Below are 25,227 nucleotides of genomic sequence, written 5' to 3' on the forward strand. Positions count from 1 at the left end.
TGGGGTTCCAAAGAGGTTGGTGTTGGGACCGCTGTTTTTATGACGTATGTAAATGATTTGGACTACGGTATTAATGGATTTGTGGCTAATTTTGTCGATGATACAAAGAGTTGCAGGTAGTATTGAGGAAACAAAGAGCTTGCAAAGAGACTTACAGCAGCATGCAAAAGTTTGGGCACCCCTGGTCAAAATTTCTGTTACTATGAATAGCTAAGCAAGCAAAAGATGACCTGATTTCCAAAAGGCATAAAGTTAAAGAAGACACATTTCTTTAATATTTTAAGCAAGATTACTTTTTTATTTCCATCTTTTACAGTTTCAAAATAGCAAAAAAGGAAAAGGACCTGAAGCAAAAGTTTGGGCACCCTGCATGGTCAGTACTTAGTAACACCCCCTTTGGCAAGTATCACAGCTTGTAAACGCTTTCTGTAGCCAGCTAAGAGTCTTTCAATTCTTGTTTGAGGAATTCTAGCCCATTTTTCCTTGCAAGAGGCTTCTGGTTCTGTGAGGTTCTTGGGCTATCTTGCATGCACTGCTCTTTTGAGGTCTATCCACAGATTTTCAATAAAGTTTGGGTCGGGGGACTGTGAGGGCCATGGCAAAACCTTCAGCTTGCACCTTTTGAGGTAGTCCATTGTGGATTTTGAGGTGTGTTTAGGATCATTATCCTGTTGTAGAAGCCATCCTCTTTTCATCTTCAGCTGTTTTACAGACAGTGTGATATTTGTTTCCAGAATTTGCCGGTATTTAATTGAATTCATTCTTCCATCTACCAGTGAAATGTTCCCCATGCCACTGGCTGCAACACAAACCCAAAGCATGATCGATCCACCCCCGTGCTTAACAGTTGGAGAGGTATTCTTTTCATGAAATTCTGCACCCTTTTTTCTCCAAACATACCTTTGCTCATTGCGGTCAAAAAGTCCTATTTTAACTTCATCAGTCCACAAGACTTGTTTCCAAAATTCATCAGGCTTGTTTAAAGTTCCTTTGCAAACTTCTGATGCTGAATTTTGTGGTGAGGACACAGGAAAGCTTTTCTTCTGATGACTCTTCCTTGAAGGTCATATCTATGCAGGTGTCGCTGCATAGTAGAACAGTGCACCACCACTCCAGAGTCTGCTAAATCTTCCTGAAGGTCTTTTGCAGTCAAACGGGAGTTTTGATTTGCCTTTCTAGCAATCCTACAAGCAGTTCTCTCGGAAAGTTTTCTTGGTCTTCCAGACCTCAACTTGACCTACACCGTTCCTGTTAACTGCCATTTCTTAATTACGTTATGAACTGAGGAAATGGCTACCTGAAAATGCTTTGCGATCTTCTTATAGCCTTCTCCTGCTTTGTGGGCATCATTTATTTTAATTTTCAGAGTGCTAGGCAGCTGCTTAGAGGAGCCCATGGCTGCTGATTGTTGGGACAAGGTTTGAGGAGTCAGGGTATTTATAAAGCTTTGAAATTTGCATCACTTGGTCTTTCTTAACGATGATTGTGAACAAGCCATAGCCCTAACAAGCTAATTAAGGTTTGAGACCTTGGTAAAAGTTATCTGAGAGCTCAAATCTCTTGGGGTACCCAAACTTTTGCATGGTGCTCCTTTCCTTCTTTTCACTCTAAAATTGTACAAAACAAAAAGTAATACACTAATCTTGCTGAAAATGTTGAAAAGAGTTTTTCATCTTTAACTTTATGACTTTTGGAGATCAGTTCATCTTCTACTCACTTAGATATTTACAGTAACAGAAATTTTGACCAAGGGTGCCCAAACTTTTGCGTGCCACTGTAGATAGCTTAGGGGAATAGGCAAAGAAGTGGCAAACGAAACATAATTTTGGGAAGTGTATGGTCATGCACTTTGGTGGAAGAAATAAACGGATAGACTATTATTTAGATGGGGAGAGAATTCAAAATGCGGAGGTGCAAAGGGACTTGGGAGTCCTTGTGCAAGATACCCTAAAGGTTAACCTCCAGGTTGAGCCGGTTGTGAAGAGGGTGAATGCAATGTTGGCATTCATTTCTAGAGGTATAGAATATAAGAGCAGGGTTGTGATGTTGAGGCTCTATAAGGCATTCGTGAGACCACACTTGTAGTGTTGTGTGCAGTTTTGGGCTCTTTATTTTAGAAAGAATATATTGGCATTGGAGACGGTTCAGAGAAGATTCACGTGAATGATTCCAGGAATGATAAAGGGTTACCGTATGAGGAACATCTGGCAGTTCTTGGGCTGTATTCCCTGGAGCTCAGGAGAATGAGGGGGCTCTCATAGAAACATTCAGAATGTTAAAAGGCCTGAACAGATTAGATATGGCGAAGCTATTTCCCATGGTAGGGAATTTTAGGACAAGAGGGCATGACTTCAGGATTGAAGGACGTACTTTTTGAACTGGGATGTGGAGAAATTACTTTAGACAGAGGGTGGTAAATCTGTGAAATTTGTTGCCACGAGTGATTGTGGAGACCAAATATTTGGGTGTATTAAAGGCAGAAATAGATAGGTTCTTGATTAGCCAGGGCATCAAAGGGTATGTGGTGAAAGCAGGGGAGTGGAAATGACTCAAACAACAGGAATTCTGTAGATGCTGGAAATTCAAGCAACACACATAAAAGTTGCTGGTGAATGCAGCAGGCCAGGCAGCATCTCTAGGAAGAGGTACAGTCGACGTTTCAGGCCGAGACCCTTCGTCAGGACTAACTGAAGGAAGAGTGAGTAAGGGATTTGAAAGTTGGAGGGGGAGGGGGAGATCCAAAATGATAGGAGAAGACAGGAGGGGGAGGGATGGAGCCAAGAGCTGGACAGGTGATTGGCAAAAGGGATATGAGAGGATCATGGGACAGGAGGACCGGGAAGAAAGACGAGGGGGAGGGGGACCCAGAGGATGGGTAAGGGGTATATTCAGAGGGACAGAGGGAGAAAAAGGAGAGTGAGAGAAAGAATGTGTGCATAAAAATAAGTAACAGATGGGGTACGAGGGGGAGGTGGGGCATTAGCGGAAGTTAGAGAAGTTGATGTTCATGCCATCAGGTTGGAGGCTGCCCAGACGGAATATAAGGTGTTTTTCCTCCAACCTGAGTGTGGCTTCATCTTTACAGTAGAGAAGGCCATGGATAGACATGTCAGAATGGGAATGGGATGTGGAATTAAAATGCGTGGCCTCTGGGAGATCCTGCTTTCTCTGGCGGACAGAGCGTAGGTGTTCAGCAAAGCCGTCTCCCAATCTGCGTCGGGTTTCGCCAATATATAAAAGGCCACATCGGGAACACCGGACGCAGTATATCACCCCAGTCGACTCACAGGTGAAGTGTTGCCTCACCTGGAAGGACTGTTTGGGGCCCTGAATGGTGGTAAGGGAGGAAGTGTAAGGGCATGTGTAGCACTTGTTCCGCTTACATGGATAAGTGCCAGGAGGGAGATCAGTCGGGAGGGATGGGGAGGACGAATGGACAAGGGAGTTGCGTAGGGAGCGATCCCTGCGGAATGCAGAGAGAGTGGGGGAGGGAAAGATGTGCTTAGTGGTGGGATCCAGTTGGAGGTGGCGGAAGTTACGGAGAATAATATGTTGGACCCGGAGGCTGGTGAGGTGGTAGATGAGGACCGGGGAACCCTATTCCTAGTGGGGTGGCGGGAGGATGGAGTGAGAGCAGATGTACGTGAAATGGGGGAGATGCGTTTGAGAGCAGAGTTGATAGTGGAGGAAGGGAAGCCCCTTTCTTTAAAAAAGGAACACATCTCCCTCGTCTTAGAATGAAAAGCCTCATCCTGAGAGCAGATGCGGCGGAGACGGAGGAATTGCGAGAAGGGGATGGCATTTTTGCAAGAGACAGGGTGAGAAGAGGAATAGTCCAGATAGCTGTGAGAGTCAGTAGGCTTCTAGTAGACATCAGTGGATAAGCTGTCTCCAGAGACAGAGACAGAAAGATCTAGAAAGGGGAGGGAGGTGTCAGAAATGGACCAGGTAAACTTGAGGGCAGGGTGAAAGTTGGAGACAAAGTTAATAAAGTCAACGAGCTCAGCATGCGTGCAGGAAGCAGCGCCAATGCAGTCGCCGATGTAGCGAAGGAAAAGTGGGGGACAGATACCAGAATAGGCACGGAACATAGATTGTTCCACAAAGCTAACAAAAAGGCAGGCATAGCTAGGACCCATACGGGTGCCCATAGCTACACCTTTAGTTTGGAGGAAGTGGGAGGAGCCAAGGGAGAAATTATTAAGAGTAAGGACTAATTCTGCTAGACGGAGCAGAGTGGTGGTAGAAGGGAACTGATTAGGTCTGGGATCCAAAAAGAAGCATAGAGCTTTGAGACCTTCCTGATGGGGGATGGAAGTATATAGGGACTGGACATCCATGGTGAAAATAAAGCGGTGGGGGCCAGGGAACTTAAAATCATCGAAAAGTTTAAGAGCATGAGAAGTGTCATGAACATAGGTAGGAAGGGATTGAACAAGGGGGGATAAAACCGTGTCGAGGTATGCAGAAACGAGTTCGGTGGGGCAGGAGCAAGCTGAGACAATAGGTCAGCCAGGACAGGCAGGTTTGTGGATCTTGGGTAGGAGGTAGAAACGGGAAGTGCGAGGTGTGGGAACTATAAGGTTGGTAGCAGTGGATGGGAGATCCCCTGAGCGGATAGAGTCAGTGATGGTGTGGGAGACAATGGCCTGGTGCTCCTTAGTGGGGTCACGATCGAGGGGTAAATAAGAGGAGGTATCCGCGAGTTGTCGCTGTGCCTCGGCAAGGTAGAGGTCAGTACGCCAGACTACAACAGCACCCCCCTTATCGGCGGGTTTAATAATAAGGTTAGGATTAGTGCGGAGGGAGTGGAGAGCAGAGCATTCCGGTTGGAATGGGGACAAGGTGCAGTGAAGTCGAGACGGATGATGTCCTGTTGGCAGTTAGCAATAAAGAGATCCAGAGCAGGCAGAAGACCAGAGCGGGGTGTCCATGAAGAAGAGGAGGGTTGAAGACGGGAGAAGGGGTCATCGGTGGGGGTGGAAGAGTCCTTGCCGAAGAAGTAGGCTCAGAGACGGAGACGGCGGAAGAACAGTTCCGCATCATGGCGAACACGGAACTCGCTGAGGTGTAGGCGAAGGGGGACAAAGGTGAGGCCCTTACTGAGGACAGAGCGTTCCGCCTCCAACAGTTGAAGGTCGGAGGGGATGGTAAAGACCTGGCACGGATGACAGCTGGGATCAGAGGGGGGAGGGGGAGGCTGGGGGTGTCAATGGAGAAGGGAGGGTTGGGGTGTGAGGAAGATGGAGCCTCTGAGGGCCCAGGAGCTGACGGTGGGATCTGAGGGAGACGGGGTTGCAAAGTGGTGATGGGGGAAGGGGAGACGGGAGTCACAACAGCAGCAACGGAGTGGAGAGAGAAATGAGGCAGGAGAAATAGTAACAGGGGACAAGGAGATAGCTGATAAATTAAATGAATATTTTGCATCCGTCTTCACTGTGGAAGTGTGTGAAGGAAGAGAAGTTGGTGCAGTAACTATTGGAAGAGAAAAGGAGCTCAAAAAGCTGAAAGACGTAATCCCAGACCAGATGAACTGTACCCTAGGGTTCCGAAAGAGGTAGTGGTAGAGACTGTGGTGGCATTAGAAATGGTCTTTCAAAAATCATTGGACTCTGGCATGGTTCCAGAGGACTGAAAAATTGCAAGTGTCACTCCACTCTTTAGGAAAGGAGGAAGGCAGCAGAAAGCGAATTATAGACCAGTTAGCCTGACCTCAGTGGTTGGGAAGATGCTGGAGTCGGTTGTTAAGGGTGAGGTGATGGCGTATTTGGTGACACAGGACAAGAATCAGAATCTGAATCAGGTTTATTATCACCAGCATGTGACGTGAAATTTGTTAACTTAGCAGCAGCAGTTCAATGCAATGCATAATTTAGAAGAGAAAACATAAATAAAATAAAAATAATAATAATAAATAAGTAAATCAATTACAGTATATGTATATTGCATAGATTAAAAATGTGCAAAAAAACAGAAATACTGTATATTAAAAAAAGTGAGGTAATGTCCAAGGGTTCAATGTCCATTTAGGAATCGAATGACAGAGGGGAAGAAGCTATTCCTGTATCTCCTGCTGAGTGTGTGCCTTCAGGCTTCTATATCTCCTACCTAATGATAACAGTGAGGAAAAAGCATGCACTGGGTGCTGGAGGTCGTTAATAATGGACGCTGTCTTTCTGAGACACCACTCCCTGAAGATGTCCTGGGTACTTAGTAGGCTAGTACCCAAGATGGAGCTGACTAGATTTACAATCCTCTACAGCTTCTTTCGGTCCCGTGCAGTAGCCCCTCCATACCAGACAGTGATGCAGCCTGTCAGAATGCTCTCCACGGTATATCTATAGAAGTTTTTGAATGTATTTGTTGACATGCCAAATCTCCTCAAACTCCTGACGAAGTATAACTCCTAATGAAGACAGTACAAAGTCAGCATGGTTTCCTTCAGGGAAAATCCTGCCTGATGAACCTGTTGGAATCCTTTGAGGAGATTACAAGTAGGATTGATAAAGGAGATGCAGTAGATATTGTATATTTGGACTTTCAGAAGGCCTTTGACAAGGTGCCACACCTGAGGCTGCTTACCAGGTTAAGAGCCCATGGTATTACAGGAAAGTTACTAACATGGTTAGATCATTGACTGATTGGTAGGAGGCAGCATGTGGGAATGATAGGATCCTTTTCTGGTTGGTTGCCAGTGACTAGTGGTGTTCCGCAGTGGTCAGTGTTGGGACCACTTCTTCCTATGCTGCATGTGAACGATTTAGATGATGGAATAGATGGCTTTGTTGCCAAGTTTGCAGACGATACAAAGACTGGTGGAGGGGCAGGTAGTGTTGAGGAAACAGGTAGGATGCAGAAGGACTTAGACAGATTAGGAGAATGAGCAAGAAAGTGGCAAATGAAATTCAATGTTGGAAAATGCATGGTCATGTACTTTGACAATAGAAATAAATGTGCAGACTATTTTCTAAACAGGGAGAAAACCCAAAAATCTGAGATGCAAAGGGACTTGGGAGTCCTTGTGCAGAACACCCTAAAGTTTGGCTTGCAGGTCAAGTCCGTGATGAGGAAGGCAAATGCCATGTTAGCATTCATTTCAAGTGGTCTAGAATCCACGAGCAAGGATATGATGCTGAGGCTTTATGAGGCATTGGTGAGACCTCATATTGAGTACTGTGAATACTTTTGAGTCTCTCATCTTAGAAACGATGTGCTGGCATTGGAGAGGGTCCAGAGGAGGTTCAAAAAGATGATTCTAGGAATGAAAGGGTTATCATACGAAGAATGTTTGATAGCTCTGGGTCTGCACTTGCTGAAATTTGAAAGGATGAGGGGGGATTTCTTTAAAAGCTTTCGAATGCTGAAAGGCCTAGGCAGAGTAGATGTGGTAAGGATGTTTTCCATGGTGGGAGAGTCTAGGACAAGTGGGCACAGCTCAGGATAGAGGGGCGCCCTTTCGAAACAGAGGTGGAGAAATTTCTTTAGCCAAAGAGCGAATTTGTGGAATTTGTTGCCATATGCAGCTGTGGAGTCCAGGTCGTTGTGTGTATTTTAGGCAGAGATTGATAGTTTCTTAATTGGACATGGCATCAAAGATTACGGGGAGAAGGCCGGGAACTGGGTTTGAGGAGTAGTGAAAAAGGATCAGCCATGATTGAATGGCAGAGCAGACTCGATGGGCCAAATGGACTAATTCTGCTCCTATATCTTATGGTCTTATGAAATGGAGGCAGGCTAACCCCTATTGACATCAATGGATCTGGGGTTGAGAGGGTGAACAGCTTTAACTTCCTTGGCATCCACATCACTGAGGATCTCCCATGGTCGTTATACACTGGCTGTGGCTATGTGGTGGAAAATGGTAACAATGCCTCTTTCAACTCAGATGGTTGAAGAAGTTTGGTATGAGTCCCAAATTCCTAAGGATTTTCTACAGGGGCACAATTGAGAGTATCCTGACCGGCTGCATCACTGCCTGGTATGGGAACTGTACTTCCCTCAGTCGCAGGACTCTGCAGAAAGTGGTGCGGACAGCCCAGCGCATCTGTAGATGTGAACTTCCCGCTGTTCTGGACATTTACTGTGACAGGTATGTAAAAACAGCCCGAAGGATCAATGGATATCTGAGTCACCCCAACCACAAACTGTTCCAGCTGCTACCATTCGGGAAATGGTACCGCAGCATAAAAGCATGGACAGCTTCTTCCACCAGGCCATCAGACTGATTAATTCATGCCGATACAATTGTATTTCCAGGTTATAGTGACTGTCCTTTTGTACATACTATTTATTACAAATTACTATAAATTGCACATTGCACATTTAGATGGAGACATAATGTAAAGATTTTTACTCCTCAGGTACATGAAGGATGTAAGTAATAAAGTCAATTCCATTCAGAAATATAATGACTTTGAGATAGTACAAAGGGAAAAGCACTAACAAAACACTTCCCAGTACATGTAAATGAATATGCAGAATAACGCTGATCCTTCATCCTTGATCCTTGAAAAAATAGCATTACATTTCCAGTGAAGAATTACAGCATCTTACAATCGTATAGTGACCTTAACAAATGATTACCCCTCAAGGTCACAAGCACGTTATCAGAGACATTTTGACACAAAATCTCATCAGATAATATTACAATAGTTATTGAAACACAGAATCAAAGAAAATTAGTTTTAGGATCAATTTTAAGGATAGAGTGAATCAGCAGTTTAGGGCCAAAATGTGATCATTTAAAGTGTTAGCAAGCCTTTCATATCTCGATTAACATTTTCAGTCCGGATTTATGTGCCATTTATAAATACATATTCACTTCATTGAAATAGGTCATGATTAATCCACTATGTAGATTGCTTCAGTAAAAGAGAAGTGCCGAGCTTATCTCTTCTGAAATGATAGGTTTGTAGAGGAAGTAAATAAAATTGACCTAGAATCACCATCCATAAAGCATGTATCAAATTAAACCTCTCAAATTATCAACGCTTATATATACAGTATTTAGGATATAAAATCAAATATGATGGAGCAAAGTGAGAAGGTGATTGATAAATAATTTGTTGAGGATTTTAATGCACAGGTTGTGTACAGTAAAGCTTCTCTCAAGGTCTCTGTTAGCTACTGGGAGCTGATTTCAAAACTAATTCTGCAGCCAGTGAAGCTTGCCTTACTTTAGAAAATGTAACAGCTGTTCCTGCCTTCCAAGTTTCGAGCATATTTCACACCCCTGAAGATAATATTGCCAAGCTCAGCTAATCTATTATATACAGTATCACATTCTAAATCAGATGACAGATGCTTTGCTGAGGGTGGCAGATCACCTTCTCAAAATATTAAAAATATGCAGTTTCATACCACATCTGTTTTATTTAAAGTCTGTTGAATAGATAATGCTTGCAATTTGAAATATACAGAAATATCCAAAGTACAGTAAAACTCTGCACTACATCCTGCAAGCATGAAAATCATCAATGGCCCTCAGAATATTACCAGCTATATATTTGCTAATGTTCCAGAATCTCAGCATGATCCTTCTATTCTGTGCCAATTGTTCCTTACCAGTCACTTTGGGACAGATGGTTATTTATTAGTTGGCCTTGTTTTGTGCATTGTTAGATGGTTGTTTATAATCAGTTTTAAGAAAATCTACTGGGAAAAGAAATTACAGGAGCTCATGTTTTGTTCCAGAGATCTTAAAGTTAATCTGTTGACGTTATTGCCTCACCCTCACACATCTACCCAGTAAAATGTTAATAATGGTAACGAAGAAGTCCAAAGCAGCAGAATGATCAGATAAACGAACTAAAGACCTATCACAGTTCTCAAATTTGACCTCGTTTTTCTTTAAAGAAAATTAATAATGGAGGTATATTGCATCTCAAAGATTGTAAAATATACAATGTACGTCAAGTAATTTAATTATTCAACCCTGCCTTAACTTCATGTCATTTTCCAAAATATACACCAATAATTTCCAAAGCTAAGGTGTTGGTTTTGAATGTGCAATAAATTTTGTTCCAAGTGCCTCTTCCTTATGCAATAAATTAAATAGAATTAAAGATTTAACTGCTCTTTATAAAACTTTGGTTAGGCCGCATTCAGTTCTGTTGCCCCAGTGCAGGGAGGTTGTAGAATCTTTACAAAGGGTGCAGAAAAGCTTTATCAGGATGCTGCCTTGATTAGTGTTCATGTGCTGTGAGAAGTTGATCAAGCTTAGGTTGTTTTCTTTGAAGCAGCAGTTACAGAGAGACCTGACAGAAGTTTATTTTTACATCAAAATAAATTTTATTCATAATGAATATAATTACAGAAATACCTTTACATTCTTACATTTATGTTCTATGCCTTTAGTACTGTTTTATTACATTATTACATTTCTTAAAGCCAATAGGACTGTTTGCACCCATGTGGCTGCCTTGGGTGACACCCCACTACGATAATTCCTCACACAACCCAGCCCCTCTCTCTCCAGTGATGGAAGAACCCTCTGCTGTGGTCATTCGCCACCAAGCCCTCGCAGAGGCTGCACCAAGCTTCAGTGTGAACCTGAGCACATACCCCTGCAACCTGGAATGTGACAGTCAGCAGCTTTGCTCCGCAGAGGAAAGTTTATCAGAGTATGAGAGGCATAGATGTAGTAGACGGCTTTTACCTTCTAATTAGTCATAACATTTAATACTAGAGGGCATGCATTTAAGGTGAATAAGTTCAAAGGAGATGTGTGGGGCAGGGCAAGTATTTTTACACAAAGAACAGGGTGCCTAGAATGTAGTGATAGGGGTGGAGTGGAGGTAAATATGACAGAGGTGTTTAAGAGGCTCTTAGATAGGCCTATTTTTTTTGTTCAGTAGGTGCTTCAAGTCACCCTGACCAGCAATCCCCCAATTTAATTCTAGCCTAATCATGGGACAATGTACAATGACTAATTAACTTAATTAATTAATATTAACCAGGTAATTAACCTACCTCTACCAGTCGTCGGTCTTTGGACTGGTGTGGGAGGAAACCGGAGCACCTGGAGGAAACCCACGCGGTCACGGGGAGAATGTACAAACAGCGGCGGGAATTGAATCTGGATCGCCTGTACTGTAAAACATTGTGCTAACCACTGTGCTACCATGCCAGCATGGGTATACAGAAAGTGAAGAGTCTGGACATTGCATGGGAAGAAGGGATTCGTTTAGTTAGTTGTTAGCTAGCAGTTTAATTAGTTTGGCACAACATCATGAGACAAAAGGGCCTGTCCTTTGCTGTACTGTTCTATGTTCTACGGTAGCTGCATCTATACTACACTGGGCATTTATCTTTTCTCTTATTGTTACTGTTTTAACTCAATCTAAGTAATCTGCATCAAGCCTGTTATACTGAAACATATTTCTGTATTCTGTGTCATGCCTGTTCATGTGCACTTATCTGCACATGTAGTCCAGTAACTTAGATGATGGCATTAAAAGAAGTTTTTATTCTATGTTTACAATTGCAGATTTTGAATCTTTACAGAAGACAAAAGAAAACAGGAGAGAAAAAAGCAGTTGACTCATCTGCATCAAAACCAACAGAGCGATCAGATATATTTCAATTAGATTGTCCCTATAAATGTTGAAAAATATCCCAATATGCCTCTCAGAAATAATTAGTCAAATATTGGCACTGAAACAAAAGAGAGGATAATAGGAGATACAAATAGATTTAGAAAGGAGAATCCAGAGCATGGGATCCATACGTCTGGAGGTGTACAGGCAATGCTACAGAAAGGGTCCAGACTTTGAAGACTTCAGGACTTCCCAGAGTTGCTGAACAGGGGGTTTGATGGGACGGTAAAGTGGATAGAACAGAAGTGTGACAATTTTAAATTGAAGCTATCAAGAGACCAGGAGCCTTGGGAGCACAGGATCGGGCATTACTTGGTACAGAAGATATGACTAGCACAGAAAAAGTTTAAAACCCAAACATGAACAAGAGAAGCAGGAGCAGACTATTCAGCTGCCCATGCCTGTTCTGCAGGGGTTTGGATAAATGTCAGCTGATGGATTCGGAAGATGTGAGGACTGCCAGAAAAGTTTTGAATATTTAAGTGTGGAGAAGGTAAAATTCTGGATGTGATTCAACAGAGCTGAAGGTTGGGCTAAGATAACCAATGTTATCATACTGGAAGTAGTGACTTTCTGCTTGAAAGGATACAGGGCAAAGAACTCAATTCATGGTCCACTGCAATGCCACCAAGGCTGACAGCAACTTACTGTAGACCGCAACAATGACAGAGAGAGGGGTACAATTTATGGCTTGATTGAAAATGCTGGCTTTGGTCATCTTAATAATTAATGGGAAGAAGTGGAGTATTAGCTAGTTCTAAATATGAGATAAATAGGTTGACAGCATGAAAACAAACAAAAAGGGGCAGACAGGTTCAGTGTAAAGTTACATATGCTTGGATATGTACACTCAGAAGCCACTCTTATACATCTTCTTCTTAATGCAAATATCCGAATCAGCCAATCATGTGGCAGCAACACAATGTATAAATGCAGACTGGTGTAAGCTGACAGGAAGGCAGCAGCAGCTCAAATAACTATGCATTACAATAGTGGTGGGCGGAAGAGCATCTTTGAATGCATAACACGTCAAAAACCCTGAAGTAGAAAGGCTACAACAGCAGAAGACCATGAACATCCAGAAATACAGTAAGTAGCCTCTTTATTAGGTATCCCCTGTACGTGATAAAGTGGCCACTGAGTATAAATGCCATATGCTTGGATATTCTTATAAGAGGGCAGCAGAAAAGTGAGGAGTAGAAGACTAAAGAGAAAACCTTTAAAGATTCCAAAGTTAACCATTCAACGGTCAAGAGTAACAACACTTTTTGAGACATTCAGGATACAAAAAGCCTGTAATTACATGGAAATGTAATATCCTACCATCAGACCCATTCTATTTATATACTGTCAAGTATTTATAATCCCAGATGTGTAGTCTGATCGTACATGAAACCAGTTCCTTCACAATATTTTTTCAAAACATGCATTTTTATATAGCCGTCATACAGTCATTTTCCATTGCTGGGCAAAGAATCCAATGATGCTTTACTCGGTAGTGTGGGAGAAGTCTCACAATTCATAAGGGCAACTGGGAGCAGTGAGCAGGTGTTGTAGCCTGAACAATAATGAAATGTCCACATCCATCAGTTAGGCAATGGAATGGTTAATCTCATGGGACTAGTATTTCTGCTAATATCTCATGATCAAATATGCAGGTCCAAAGCTCTCTATGGAGAAAGATTATGCTGATTCTCTGTAGTAAAAATATAAATTTATTTATAAATATGCTGGGAATAAATAGGAAATAACCGTGTTATAATCTATTGAGCGATGGATCAATTAATGTAGGGCACAAATGCATAGCAAATGTCAAATGATCATTACTCAGCCCCCAACAGTGTGTAGGACTACTTTAGGGATATTTTGATATTCCTATCTGGGTCCTAGATCAGCTGCAGCTCATTCATAGAATCCCATGCCACCTGTATCTATATGAACCTGTCTCTTCCGATAGTTTTTATCTTACTGTTTTGTTTGCTTATTAACTGAATATGATACTTACAACCTGGAGGTGCTTATAGAAATTATATGAAAGAACATTGGGAAAATACATATTTGCCTTCTAAGACACTCCAATTAAACCAGCCCCTGAAATATGCATGCTCCTTGTTAATGAATGGATTATACCATTATTGTACCCTAGAGCTCTGATGAAACCTTCCCTCTCTCAGGAATTTTTCAATTTACTTCAATAAATTCTGGCTTCCCTTCAGGGCTAAATTACCCTTGGACTATCTCACACACACCCGACCACCCAATGAGGGACATTTCTCCAGTATGGGGGCACATCCTTTGAGATGTAACTTCATTTTCATTACAAATTATTCAATTTGCATTGTAATTAAGGTTTTTATCTCTGGTGCCCATTTTTAGCAATTTGCTATTGGTTTTAAATCATTTGTAGTAATTAGGCCTCCTGTTCTGGGTCAGAAGGTTGTGTGTACAAGTCCCCCCCCAAAACAGGGTTAAAATTCTATTCAAATCATAATACATTTGGTCACATAGCCTTTAATTATTTGATATTGCCCATATGAAATGGATTCAAATGAACAGTTGATAAGATAATATTTGCCGTGTTTGCAAATGTTATTTTAGATGTGTGCCTCTAGCACCTGAAATTTTGTTTTACAATTGCAGTGTTTAAGAGAGTGAGCGTACTTTAAGAATTAATGAATCATTTAATATAATGTTTGATTCATTGTTGTAGCTGCCACTGCTGCAGGCTGAGTTGACCATTTTCATTAAGAGATTTATTTTCAGCAGTTCTGCCTATGATATTTGCTTTTTAACGATTCCAAGGAAACAACAAATTCTAATACCCCAGATAGCCTTTCACAGCTGGCAAAACACTGTACCAGCTCTGTCACTGTATAAATAGTCAGTTATTTTATTATTTATGAATGCTTCCAATATTCAAAATTATTTTAAAAATCATTTATATTGAATTAAATAATTTAGATAATTGAAAATTGCTTTTTGAAACTAAAATATTAATTGGATTTTTAAAACACAAATAAATAAACATTCACACACATCTGCTCTCACCTCATCCTCCCGCCACCCCACTAGGAATAGGGTTCCCCTTGTCCTCACCTACCACACCACCAGCCTCCAGGTCCAACATATTATTCTCCGTAACTTCCGCCACCTCCAACGGGATCCCACCACTAAGCACATCTTTCTCTCCCCCGCCTTTCTGCTTTCCACAGGGATCACTCCCTACTTGACTCTCTTGTCCATTCGTCCCCCTCCATCCCTTCCCACCGATCTCCCTCCCAGCACTTATCCTTGTAAGCGGAACAAGTGCTACATATGCCCTTACACTTCCTCCCTCACCAACATTCAGGGCCCCAGACAGTCCTTCCAGGTGAGGCGACACTTCACCTGTGAGTCGGCTGGGGTGATATACTGCGTCCAGTGCTCCCGATGCGGCCTTCTATATATTGGCGAGACTCGACGCAGGCTGGGAGACCGTTTCGCTGAACACCTACCTCTGTCTACCTTTCTCTGTCTGCCAGAGGAAGCAAGATCTCCCAGTGGCCACACATTCTAATTCCACTTCTCTTTCCCATTCTGATATGTCTATCCACTGCCTCCTCTACTGTCAAGATGAAGCCACACTCAGGTTGGAAGAACAACACCTTATAGTCCGTCTGGGTAGCCTCCAACCTGATGGCATGAACATTGACTTCTCTAACTTCCGTTAATGCCCCTTCTCCCCTTCTTACTCCAGCCTTTATTTATTTATTTGTTTGTTTGTTTGTTTGTTTGTTTATTTTCACCTTTTTCCCCTCTTTTTTCTCCCTCTGTCCCTCTTACTATAACTCCTTGCCTGCTCCCCATCTTCTTCTGGACTCCCTTCTCCGTTTCTTTCTCCCTAGGCTTCCCGTCCCATGATCCTCTCCCTTCTCCAGCCTTGTATCCCTTTTGCCAATCAACGTTCTAGCTCTTAGCTCATCCCTCCCCCTCCTGTCTTCTCCTATCATTTTGGATCTCCCCTTCCCCCTCCCACTTTCAAATCTCTTACTATCTCTTCTTTCAGTTAGTCCTGACGAAGGGACTCGGCCCGAAACGTCAACTGTACCTCTTCCAATAGATGCTGCCTGGCCTGCTGCGTTCCACCAGCATTTTGTGTGTGTTGGTTGAATAAATATACTCATTGGGCTAAAGCAAAATCCTTTGTCAAAAAAGTAACTTAACTTTCCTTTTGCCTCCTGATCCTTTGTCCAAAACTTCCTCATGATTTTTATGGGTCTTGAATCCCCAGTTCAAGGCCTGACCTGACACAGGATCTTTGAGCTTATTTACTTCCTGATGACCAAAAAGAGAAGTAACAATAAGGGACACTTGAGGCTTAGAGAAACCTGGTGGCTTTGCAAATGAAAATGCTGTGGGATGTGGTGTTTCCATCCGTAAAAGGTTTTCTTGAAAGTTTAGCAGATGGGACTTAGCTTGTCCAGGTCCACCATTGTGGTCTAATTATTTTTTTTTAGATTAGAGTATGAAGACACGCAGTCCTCTTTTATTGTCATTCAGTAATGCATGCATTAAGAAATGATACATTATTTCCTCCAGTGTGATATCACAAAACACAGGGCAGACCAAGACTGAAAAAACTGACAAAACCGCATAATTATAACATATAGTTACAACAGTGCAACAATACCATAACTTGATGAGGAAGTCCATGAGCACAGTAAAAGTTCAAAGTCTCTCAAATGTCCCACATCTCACGCAGACGGGAGAAGGAAGAAAAACTCTCCTTGCCATGCCCGACCACAATCCGTCTCTGAGTCATCCGAAAACTTCGAGCCTCCGAATCAGCTCTCCGACACTGAGTACTGAGCGCCATCTCTGTCCGAACGATTCAACCTCAATCTCGGTTGCCAACAGCAGGCAAAGCTGGGGATTTTGAGGCCTCCCCGCCGGAAGACTCCCGAACACGCAGTAACGACAGCATGGGAACGAGGTGAAGTCCTGGTTGCATCACAGCCTGGTATGGCAATACCAACGCCCAGAAACAGAAAATTCTGCAAAATGTTGTGAATACAGCCCAGTTTATTGCAGGAAAACCATCCCCATCATTGAGAACACTTACAAGGGGTGTTACCACAAGAAAGCAACATCCATCATCAAGGACCCCCATCATCCAGGCAACACCCTCTTCTCGCTACTACCATTGGAAAGGAAATACAGAAGCCTTAGGTCCCACATCACCAGTTCAAGAACAGTTATTATCCTACAACCATCAGGCTCCTAAATGAGCATGAATAACTTCACTCAACTTAATGCTGAACTGATTCTACAGCCCATAGACTCTCTTTCAAGAACTCTACAACTCATGATCTCAGTATTACTTATTTTAAAATTATTTGCACAACTGATTTTTTTGCACATTGGTTTGCCAATCTTTGTTATTTATAGTTTATTTTCTTAAATTCTATTGCATTTATTTATTTTCTTGTAAACTCCTACAAGAAAATGATTTTCAAGGTAGTATATGTACTTTGATAATAAATTTATTTTGAACTTGAACTTTGAGTACTACTCCTTGTTGACCATATCCAAGAGGCTTTCATCATCAAGTTTTCTCTTTCCCTTTAAAGTGTTGAATTAAGGCAGGGTGTAAGAGGTGGAGCCATTCCCATACTCGTGTTTCCTTCTCATCCTCTATCAACTTATCTTCTGCTCTTTATTACTCCCCATATTTATGTCTCAAGAATCAGGGAGTTTCTGGGAAATTTCTCTTTGCTCCAAACAAAAAAGAAGTATTGCATTAAAAATGAGCGTATCGCGAGGTGATGGACAAGGTGGCCATAACTGTAAAGGCACACTACCTCTGTGAACAGAGCATTCACGAACCATTATCTACTGAACCAATAGCATCAACTCTTGGGAGAACAATTGTTTATTCCATCAAGGTCAGAAGAAAGTGAATCCTATTCCTGAGATTTGACTAGGTTGTCGCTTCAGTGGACTGACAAAGGGGTGCTATACTGTTGGAGATGTTCACTTTTCATAAGGGATGTTAAAATAAAGCCCTTTATTTCCTTTCAGTGAATTAAAAGGTCCCTAATATCTCAGCCAATGTTCATCCCTCAACCAACATATCTGAAACAAATCAACTGGCTATTAATATTTGTTGTCTGTAGGATATCATTGGGTAGAAATTTCCTTATTTCCAACTCTAAAAATAGTCTCTTGGCTGCGAGGTGCATAGGGATATATTGAAGTTATAAAAGGTGATTATATAATTATAGGTCTTTCCTTCTTTTATGCATTCCTTCCTGAATTTCAATACTTCTGGAAGCTGAGTATTTTTACGCTGTACCCACAGTTGGCTGCACACCTATGGTGAATATGTCAAACTATGTTTTTATTAGATGAAATAATCAGTGTTTATCAGATCATGTCACAATTTGATATATTTATAATTAGAACGATTGGTTTATGGTGACTGATTTTCTGAAATTCTGTCTGATTCCAGGGTTTCACTAGTACTTGGAATATCATGCTCTGCTCTCTCATCTGTTCTGACAAAAGTTGCAAACTAGTGGCTTATTATTTCCTGCTGCTTTCAGACCTACAGAGAATGCATCAAATCCAGCACACAAAGCCACAGTAAAATACTGCAACCAACTGTAGCCATACAAATTTAACACATTTCTGAATTCTATGTGTTGCCTAAAATACTTACTACCAACCTACCATACGTTGGGACTCTATGGTATCACAGTGGTTAACGTGACGCCATCACAGCTCGGACCATCGGAGTTTGGAGCTCAATTCTGATGTTGTCTGTATGAAGCTTGTATGTCTTTCCTGAGAGTGTATAGTTTTCCTCCAGGTGCTCCAGTTTCCTCCCGCATTCCAAAGGTGTACTGTCAGTAGTTTAATTGCTCATTGTAAATTGTCCTGTGATTAGGCTAGAGTTAAACAGGTGGGATGCTGGGTGGTGCAGCTCACTGGGTCGGAAGGATCTGTTCCATGCTGTATCTCCAAATTAAATAATTATCGTCTGTGCTTCCAGTTGCTTTCTACTTCTTTCAGTGTTGAACAGTAAAGTTCATTCACACCAGAAGCTATAAAGAATACACATCAGAAAAATTACTGAACACTTTATTTTCCATGAGGTAGAATTAAAGAGAAACATAATAAAAACAGTTCTGTTCAACATTAATGGAAACTATAATGCAATTTTATCCATGCATATGTTAATAGCCTTGATTTTTGTCATAATTCTTTAAAACCAATATCAAGATATCTATATAGGGAAGATACATGAAACCCTAAGATATTGAGGCAGAATTTGGCCACTTGGCCTATCAAGTCCACACTGCCATTTCATCATGTCCTTTTTCCCTCTCAGCTCCAGTCTCACACCTTCTCCATATAATCCTTCATGCCTTGACTAATCAAGAATCTATCAGCCTCTGCTTTAAATATACTGAATGACTTGGCCTCCACAGCCGTGTGTGGCAACAAATTCCACAGATTCACCACCCTCTGGGTCACAAAATACCTTCTCATCTCTGTTCTAAAAGGTCGCCCCTCTATTCTGAGGCTGTGTCCTCTGTTTTTGGACACCCCACCACAGAAAACTTCCTTTCCACATCCACTTTATCAAGACTTTTCAACATTCAATAAGTTTCAACGCGATCGCCCCTCATCCATCTGAATTCCAGTGAGTAGAGGCCCAGAGCCATCAAACGTTCTTCATATGACAAGCTTTTCAATCCTGGAATCATTTTCGTGAATCTCCTTTGAACCCCCTCCAATGTCAGCACATATTTTCTTAGATAAGGAGCCCAAAACTGCTCACAATATGTTGTGAGGCCTCGCCAAAGGATTATAAAGGCTCAGTGTTCCATCCTTGCTTTTATATTCTAGTCCTCTCAAAATGAATGTTAACGTTGCATTTGCCTTCCTTGCCACTGACTCAACCTGCAAAATAACCATGAGGGAATCCGGCACGAAGATTCCCGATTCCCGTTGCGCCTCAGATTTTTTAATTTTCTCTCCATTTCAAAAATATTCTATGCTTTTATTTCTTCTACCGAAGTGTATGACCATACACTTCCTGACACTGTATTCCATCTGCCATTTCTTTGTTCATTGTTCTAATCTGTCTAAACACTTCTGTTGCCTCTCTACTTCTCAAAACTATCTGCCCCTCCACCTATCTTGGCATCGTCTGCAAGCTTGGCCACAAAGCCATCAATTTCATCATCCAAATCATTGGCATATAACATAAAATAAGTGGTCCCAACACAGACCCCTGTGGAGCTCCACTGGTCACTGACAGCCAACCAGAAAAGGCTCCTTTTATGCCCACTCTTTGCCACCTACCAATCAGCCAATGCTCTATCCATGTTAGTATCTTTCCTGTAACACCATGGGCTGTTAAACAGTTGTAAACAGCCTCATGTGTGGCGCCATGTCAAAGGCCTTCTGAAAATCCAAGTGCACAACATCCAACAGTTTTCTTTTTGTCTACTCTTCTTGTTATTTCTTCAGAGAATTCTAACATATTTGTCAGGTAAGAATTTCCCTTAAGGAAACCATGCTGACTAGGGTTTATTTTATTATGTGCTCCAAGTACCCCAAAACCACATTCTTAACAATCGACTCCCACATATTCCCAACCACTGAGGCCAGACTAATTTCTGTTTTTCTGCCCTTCTACCTTCTCGAAGAGTGGAGTGACATTTGCAATTTTCTACTCCTCCGGAACCATGCCAGAATAGATTGATTCTTGAAAGATTATAACTAATGCCTCCATAATCTCTTCAGCCACCTCTTTCAGGATCCTGGTGTGTATACCATCTCTTTCAGGTAACTTATCTACCTTCAGAACTTCCAATTTCCCAAGCACCTTCTCCCTAGTAGTGGCAACTTCACACACTTCTTCCCCCTGACACTCTTGAGCTTCTGGCATACTTCTAGTGTCTTCCACAGTGACGACTGATGCAAAATACATATTCAGTTTGTCCACCATTTCCTGGTCCCTGATTACTACCTATCCAGCAATCATTTTCCAGTAGTCCAATACCTACACTCGCCTCTCTTTTGCACTTTATTCATCTGAAGAAACTTTTGGTATCCTCTTTAATATTATTGGCTAGCTTACCTTCATGTGTGGAAGATGTTTCCACAGACTTTTGTATTGCTGACAATAGAACTGACCGCCTTGTGGTCAAAATTCACAGACTCTATCAGTGCACTTCAGCTAAAGTGGGGGTTTGTTAATAGGTTTGAGTGGCAGTGGCACTGCTTGTTGGAGACATTGGTATGGAGCATGAAGGTACTAAATGTGGGCATACCAAGCTAAGCTCTGAACAAATGACTTCTGAAGTTCAACAGCATGAAGAACAGGGAATAGCATCATTAACATATCAGCACATTAACTTCTAACTTAAATTAGAATTATCTTTAATACAAAAAAATGCCTTTTTGTATAAAAAAACTACTTCATCCCTAATTTGTTGTTTGCCATAGCTGTTCCTCTTTCTATTTGTTTTACCCATTAAAATATATTTGTATGTGTGTTTATTTTTTGTATTGGATTCTTAATTCTATTTATACTCATGATATCTTGCATGGGATCACATTCAATTGCCACACCTTTTAATTTAAACTTGAATCGCAATTATTATCTTTGCTACAAAGCAACTTCTTGCCTTCCTTGTGAAACTCAGCAGGGATCCATATGAGACTGCAGTAGTAGAAATGGACATGGGAATCAACGTAAGATTCCTCCTTTGGGATTTGGTTTGGAGTATGCAATCTTTCTAATCAAGACTCCACAAAACTTGCTCAGTATTTGTTAGACCTTTAAGAAAAACAACACAGAATGTCTCCATGCAATAAGGAAGGAAAAATATCTTGGATAATGTAGATGACAATAGTCTGCAACTAAACTGTGTAACTCTACAGAGATAAGGAAATTGAGAAATGAGGTGTGTAGTCTTTATGCCAAGGCTGAATGTCTCTGGAAATCATAATATAATTATGAATGAGCCTGCATATGGAAGAGTACAGACTCTGAGCTAAGAGGATTGAGAAATGAACATTTTGTATATTGATGCAAGCAATGGGAAACAGGAGGAAGACGGGAACAAAAGATAAACTTGCAAGAAATAATAATATAAAAAGTGTAACAGCTCATAAGATGGCAAGGAAAATGGAAGCAACTTTGCAAAACTGGAAAAAGGGCTTAAAGTAAGGGGCTTGGCCATTCAGGAGATGAAGTATATTCACTCAGTGTTAGGTGAGTCTTTGGAATTCTTTGACCGAAGAAGCTGTGGGAATTTACTTGCTGAGTATAATGAGGACATTGAATGATTGGTTAATGGTTATTAACGGAATCAACTATAAGGCCAGTGGCACTGAGGCAAAAGAACAGCCGTGATTGTATTGAATAGAGGATGAGGCACAAAGGGCTAGATCTCTCCTACCAGCATGTCGGCTCCATCTTGGGTATTAACCTACTAAGTACCCAGGACACCTTCGAGGAGCGTTGCCTCAGAAAGGCAGCATCCATTATTAAGGACCTCCAGCACCCAGGGCATGCCCTTTTCTCACTGTTACCATCAGGGAGGAGGTACAGAATTCTGAAGGCGCACACTCAGCAATTCAGGAACAGCTTCTTCCCCTTCGCCACCCAATTCCAAAATGAACATTGAACCCCTGAACACTACCTCAATTTTTCATATATATTATTTCTATTTTTGCAAGATTTTTAATCTATTCAATATACATATACTGTAACTGATTGATTGATTGATTAATTGATTTCTTCTTCTATATTATGTATTGCATTGAACTGCTGCTGCTAAGTTAACAAATTTCACGACATATGCCGGTGATAATAAACCCGATTCTGATTCACCCTCTGCAACCCCCAACCACGCCCCTGAGTTCTCTTTCTTAGGTTGTTAGGGAAATAAAATCTCAAAGCATGGATAAGTAAACAGGAATTGACCTTGACACAAGTAGAGAATTGACAGAATATTTAATTTGTTCTTTAAATTCTGCTCAGTGTGATGGTTTGGGAGGTGCATCTTTATTATGGATAATTAGTTTTGGAGTTAAAATTAGATTAATTCTATCCCTACTAAGTAAGAGCAAGATCTGCAGCACTATAAAACCTAGGTTTCATGTTCCAATTAACACTACACACAAACTACAATGAAACAAATGTTATTGATTTTTTCTAAATAAGGCACTTCTCTTATTTTGTTGCAAAAGGCTCGGGCAATTCAACACAAGCCTCTCCTTTATCTGCGCCAACTCACAGCCAACTGAGAGCACTCAATTGATGGTGGTTAATACGAAAGTGATGACTTCCATTTATCTTGACGGGCAAAAGAAAATCGCATTTGAGGGAGCCAGAGACAACAAATGGGGAAAGGTTCTGACAAGATGCAATGAGCAGAAGGAAGAGGGTACAGTAGCCAAAGATTGTGGGAAACACAGATTTCAAAATTGGAAAAAAATTCAGTTGCTTGCAAATGTATGAGTTTTAACTGAAATACTCAGTATCAAAAACATGAGGTTAAACTGCTGCAAAGAGACTACGGGAGAGGTGGAGCATCCAAAATGAAATGCAAATGGGGATTTATTCAATCCTATTAAGCAGAAACTTAGACTATGTTTTATTGCCTTTTGTTGATGATCCTATGATTCTGTGTACTAATCGAAAATGTGTACCTAACATGCCCAGTGACTGTATTATATCACCCATCGATGATGATGACATCAACTCAGACCTGAGAGGCCAGCCTCGGGCATTTTCAAGCCTTACAAGGTGCAGTTCAAAAAGCTGTGTGGGGCGCCACTTCTCGCATAGACATTTCACAGTATTATTTTACAAGGCCGAGTTGTGAGCTCGACATCAACCCGGCGCGGATAGAGAGTGCGCATGGGGGCGGTCTGTCACTGGATAGAACTCGGGAAGCTCTGTTCTCAAGCCCGGCGCTGATCTCACTGCGCCACCAGCCGACCAATCAGATAGATGATTATGTAACAAGTTGTTCACTGGAAAACAGATGAAGGAAGGTGATTAGTGGAAGAGATATTTCATTTGCAATAATAGATGATTTAGTGGCATCTGGGTTACTCTGTGGAGGATTGTCAGGCAGAGGTTTCAGGTTGTATCATAAGGAGCATACCCCACTCAATCCCAGCCCTAGCACTTTATCAAAACAAACATACTGTACATGGAGGAGAAAAATATAATTTTAAAAAAACATAATGCAGCTCAATTTAGTACTCTGGACTTTTATGGTACAACTGACAACCACAAGACCTTTAAGTAGTATTTTTCAGTATTAGTAACTGCAATTTATCTTCTAATGTATTCCTCACCTATGACATAGCTTATATCATTTTCCCAATCCTCACGCTATCCCATTTTCACTAAGGTTCCAGATTGGGATCTTAATTTCAGTCAGATCAGTCGAAACTCCATACTCTCTTCTCCACCAGATATCACTATGTGTTTTGCTATTGTGTTCTGACTTGCTGTTTCCATCCTTCGTCAGTCATTTCTTCTAAAGAAAATGGGTGATTTGTATACATGTTTGGTAATTAAATTAAACTGAACCATAGAAAATAGAACATGGAACTGTACAGTCCTTTCAGTCCACAATGTTGTTCTGATATTTTAACCTACTCCAATATCAATCTAACCCTACCCTGCCACATAGTCCTCCATTTTGCTTTCATCATAATGACTGATATTCATGAAAAATGTAACCTATGCTAATGACAAATAACATCATAGGTCTTGATCACTTTTGACAAAGTTGAAGGAACATTCAACTTACAAGACTTTACCTATTTCAACAAGATGTGGTAGTTGTCGAGTCTCTGCTCACCACCTGGAGATGCTCATCACTGTTGGGACCCATGAAATTACAGCCGGATTGGATTTTAAAACTCAGGTGATGAAATTACAAACAATGTTCAGGAAAGATGAGTAGCATTGGAAAGCTCTCATCTGAAATGGCAGCCAGAGGATCCTCTGAACTGGTCTCCATCTCTGAAAATATATAAATTGGTAAATTGGTTCATATTGTCACATATAGTGAGGCAGAGGGGAAAAAGTTATCTTGCAAAACATACCTGCAGATGAACTTATTGAAACAGTGCATTGAGGTGGCACAAGACAAAGCGATAACAGTATAGAGAAAGTGCACTGAAGGTAGTTTATAAGTTGTAAAATCATAATGACGTAGATTGTGAAATCAAAAGTCCATTTTGTCATACCATGTATGGTATGAACATAGCATGTTCTATGGTCTTATAACAATAGCATAAAAGTTGTCCTTGACTTTCGTTCTACATGGTTGCGGGCTTTTGCATCTTCTGCCCAGTGGGAGGAGGGAAAGAATAGAGAATGTCTGCAGTGGGTAGGATCTTCGATTTTGTTGATTGCTTTACTGAAGCAGCAAGAAGTGTAGACAGAGTCCATGGAAGGGATGTTGGCTTCTGTGATAAGCTGCATCCACAACTCTCTGGAATTTTTTGCAGTCATAGGCGGAGCAGTTTCCATACCATGAAGCATCCAAATAGGATACTTTCTATAGTACACCAATCAAAATAGATAAGGTTCAAAGGGAAC

The sequence above is a fragment of the Mobula birostris genome, chromosome 16, assembly GCF_030028105.1.
Source record: "Mobula birostris isolate sMobBir1 chromosome 16, sMobBir1.hap1, whole genome shotgun sequence".
In the NCBI taxonomy this organism is placed as follows: Eukaryota; Metazoa; Chordata; class Chondrichthyes; order Myliobatiformes; family Myliobatidae; genus Mobula; species Mobula birostris.